Source organism: Periplaneta americana, chromosome 1 (assembly GCF_040183065.1).
Source record: "Periplaneta americana isolate PAMFEO1 chromosome 1, P.americana_PAMFEO1_priV1, whole genome shotgun sequence".
NCBI lineage: Eukaryota > Metazoa > Arthropoda > Insecta > Blattodea > Blattidae > Periplaneta > Periplaneta americana.
In genome coordinates this window covers 106,513,871-106,518,485 of record NC_091117.1, presented here as the reverse complement: position 1 = coordinate 106,518,485, position 4,615 = coordinate 106,513,871, and the positions used below count along the sequence as shown (strand labels likewise).

The 4,615-nt window shown below is 30.6% G+C and overlaps 1 long non-coding RNA gene across 1 annotated transcript; it reads left to right on the top strand.

Annotated features, from left to right (window-relative positions):
- The first annotated feature begins 277 nt into the window (after positions 1 to 277).
- Positions 278 to 1,313, top strand: LOC138709186 (uncharacterized). The gene is made up of 3 exons (XR_011334863.1): positions 278 to 330; positions 478 to 547; positions 1,262 to 1,313. It is a non-coding gene; the product is annotated as an uncharacterized lncRNA (long non-coding RNA).
- The last annotated feature ends 3,302 nt before the right edge of the window (positions 1,314 to 4,615 follow it).

Here is a 4,615-nt window from a genome sequence, read left to right as displayed (position 1 = left end):
AAGGTAAGTGATTTAATTCTCCTATCAATTGAGTGATTTCTCAGTGATTTTGATTCATATTCAATGCATAAGTTCATTTATATGTTAAGTTATACAATTATTAAATAATAAGCAGAGGAAATTGTATAACACAAGTTTGAATTCTTTTTATTTATTTATTTATTTATTTATTTATTTATTTATTTATTTATTTATTTATTTATTTATTTATTTATTTATTTATTTATTCATTCATTCACTCATTTATTTATTTACTTACTTTTGTTACAGCCGAAGTAAGTAACTAAACCAAGTTCCACTGATACCAGTGCAGCTAATAACACGAATGAGGTTAGTGTGTAAGGAATTAAGAGTCAGAAGAAGGAGATGATGAGCTTTAGAGATAAAAAAAAATATTAGATTCTTGAAAATTGTTATACAAATTTAATTTAATGTCGGTATTACATTATAATACTATTATTTCTTTTTTATTTACAGTACCATTCAGGTTCACAGTGCAATTCTTTAGTTTTTGAAGTGAAACTGGACATCCCAACAATATCTCCAGGTAATTTGATTTATACTACAAAACGTTATTTCACATTCTACATATGATGCTTACTTTTCCAATCTGAAATAGCTGTAACATGTAAACACATTTTCAGCCAACATGTTGAAAATAAAACTAACACACATACTATATGAAATCTGTAGCAAGCAGTAGATAAATTAGATGCAAAAAAAATGTTAAAATATAAATTGTACATAATGATGAAATGGTCACTAGAAATGGATGTCATAAAAAGTAAACATCATTGTATTATAATATTATGTGGGATTTGAGTGGGAATTTGAAATTTATAAATGTAGGCCTAAAAATAGAAAATACACTGAACTGAAGAATTTATTTTGAGATTTCTCTGCAATGGGTTTGTAATCAGATTAGGCCACATTATGTTAAGTTGTATTTCAATTTTACTGTAAGGAAACTTGTGAATGATTTCTTGTGTACAGAAAAACTGAAAAATATCTTTTCATAAGATAAAACAGAAACTGACTACACTCTATTTAGAATAGAACTATTTGCTTGGTTTTTTCTCTCTCTTTTTTATTGCAGCTTTACTTTCTTTTTGTTAAAAATGAGTTTGGATTAATAGCACGTTAGAAAATACAATACTGTTACAGCTGCTGACTTTGAAGTGTCCACACATTTATGATAAAACATCATCTTTCTCCAGAATTAATTATCTTAAGAATTAATTCCACTCTTAAAATATTACAGAGTCAGCTGGTGCAGCAGATGAAGGTCTTCCACTGTACGGGTGTCTACACAGTAATTACAAAACTGTATTTATTTTTAAGTCAATAATATTTATTTCTAACAAGTGCACCGAATGGCACGGGTATGGAATAATAAATTTCTGGTAATTTTCGTTTTTTCGAAAATAATTGGTGTTAACATATATCATTAACTATCCTGAAACCAAAAATCGTATTTTTGACATTTTTATTTGTATGTCTGTCTGTCTGTCTGTCTGTTTGTCCGGATGTTTGTTACCTTTTCACACTATAATGGCTAAATCGATTTCTATGAAAATTGATATATAAATTAAGTTGGGGCCCATTTAGAATTTAGGATAGGCCTATATGGCATTTAAAATACTTTCTTTAAAAAGAGAGTTATAAGGTGGCCTGAAGTAAAAAAAAAATCGAAATATACAGGTTATTATTGATTTTTAGAGGAATATTAGGCCTATATTACATTTGTTGTAAAAATGATTTCTGCAAGTTTTATTCTATACAAAATTTATATAGGGTCAATATTTAACGAGATATAGGAATTTTAATATAACACTGCGTTTTATATCAGTGCCGCTTCTGTCAGAATAATACAATGAAGTGAAAACAAATGTCTGTGTTTATTTAAGGCAGTCTTGCACAACAAACGGAAGATATTAAATTAACACTATTTTTATATGGATATCTTTGGAACCTATTATATGGATATGATGATATGTTTATCAATATTAGTATTAAAGAGAGAGAGCGGTGTGTGTTTGTATGATGTAATCTCAGGAGATACTTGACCGATTTGGATAATTCTTTTATCATACCGCGATTAATATGGTGTCTTAAGTTAATATTTCATACAAAATTAATAAAAACGCTGATATTTAATTATAAATCGATATACTTATTTCATTTCACCAAAAAGTTACATGACTTTTTTGTTTGCAATATTTTGGTATTTATTGTTGCTTTGCTGTTATATATAAATTCTAGAATTAATTAAGAAGGATATTCTCAATTGTGTTATTTCGAACTCCCTTAATTCTTTTAGAAGTGGCATAATATACAGGCAAATAATTGTACAAAAGATATAATCTAAAGTAACTAAATGTATTGTAATGAACTGATTTTGCTTAGTTAATTCATTTTATGTAATTAAGGTCTTTATTACAATTTTTAGGTTATTTTCAATAACTTAAGTAAGTTTATCTTACCGTTCTTGGTTTGGGAGCATATCGAAGTTTCATAAAAATTAAAATTCAATAACAATAAAATTAGTATTCTATGTGGACCAAATAAGATATAAGTATAGCCTACATTACCGTGGCTCACTCAAAAATGTAATTAAGTAATGAAACTGTGTACTTCACGAAATATTATTATGTGCCGTGTGTATACAAGGTGTAAAAATATATGTTACAAGGCTCAGTGATAGATAAATTGGTACCATGTGATTATATTTTGTGAATAAACCCATGTCCAGAATCGCTTTGTTTACGTGCTAGCGTCTCTGAAGTGTGGAGGAGGACATAGGCTGTACCGATCACAAAAGCTAGGAAAGAAGTAAAAGATAAATTGAAATACTGTACGTAAACAGCATTTTAATCAATTACACAAGTTGCTCCAAATGGCTGCCACCAACTTCGATACATATTGTGCATCGCCTGGGTATGTCATGTCGAACTCTTGGAAAGATTCCCGGCATATCTCGGATGGCTCCAGCTGCTACGTGAATTCGTGCCACAAGACCTTGTTGTGTCTTCACGGGAGTCTCGTACACCAGGGTTTTCATGTACCCCTAGGCTAGGCCTAATATAGTATCAATCTTAGAAGTAGAATTTACTGAACAACTTCAGGAAGTACGGGGACGTTAAGCCTGGCAGCCCTTTTAGTGCTATTCGACAAAACTAGGCTACATGCCGGCACCGGGTTTCCTCTTCCACCTTCCTAATCTTTATCACCATCACTCATTTCATACACTACACTTACACGAACACTGAACGTACACTCACCCTAGTACACGACTTAACTCTCCATCGATACACATAATGTACAGCGTGGCCCGCCGAAGTGGTGTGCAACTAGAAAATGGGTCACAATCCTACCACCTATCCGTAAAGTGAAGGAGTAGGCATTGAATACATATATACCGATACTTGAGAAAGTACTGCATGATAATAACAGTAACATTCAAATTTTTAAATACAACTTGAAAATAATTCAGAAGAAAACGACTTACAACTAATAATAAGCTATTATTCACTAAGTAATTACGAAATTGTGTTTGAAAATATGACAGATTTGAGTCAATGATATTTATTTCTAACAAGTGCAGCTAGTTTGCAATAAATATGTAAGTTTTCTGACTGTTATTGAAATTTATGTTGTGATTAATCCTATAAAGCGTGTGTATCAGACTTTCCAAATATGAATTGTAAAAAAAAAAAAAAAAAAAAAAAAAACATAATTGAAGATGCAAGGAAGCATTACAGCCAAGAAGACACAGAAATAGTTTAATAAACTTCTGGAGTTGTGCACAGGTAGATAATAATTTTCTCAGAGAACAATTAAAAATGTTTTCTCCATTTTGAGCAAAGACTAGCATTTTTTAAATTACTCTTTGCTGTTTTATAATTTTTTATAATTTTATAATAATTTATTTAATCTGACAGGATTAAGGCCATAAGGCCTTCTCTTCCATCCTACCATCCTTCCATCTTTGATGTCATATAATATCTTTAAGAAGTAATTTCATCGCATAAATTTTATTATTTCCAACCAGGTCAAGTCCATCTATTGTACATTTGAAGGAAAATAATGGACTGTCTATATAAAATTTTATCTCTCTGAAGAAGATCTCAGCAGTAGGCTATACAGTACACTCCATAGATACTTTATCTTGTGAAAGAACACTTCAGACACTGAGACAAGCTATTCAACTGCATGTTCATACAGTTATAATAATTAATAGTGAAAATTCTGGGATATTTGGGGCCAAATTTTTAAGATCGTGAACATTCGTGGAATGAAATTTGCGAATTTTGTCAAGGGATAAAAAGAAAAATTCGGGGACTATCCCTGGAAAAGAGGACGCCTGGTAACCTTGTCGTAACCAGTTTCTTTACGAATAGATGAGAGTCATAATCTGACAAATGTTGAGTAAGAACTGGTGCAAATTTTGGAACCCATAATTGAAGGGTTCAGAACCATAGTGGGTCAAGCGCCATTTACTAAAACCGTAGAAAACAAGGTTTAAAATGAAGTTATTGCCGTAATTCAATGGAAACATATAGCAAGTAATATAAAGTAGGCACATTAAAACTAAATTATATGTCAGTCTTTATTA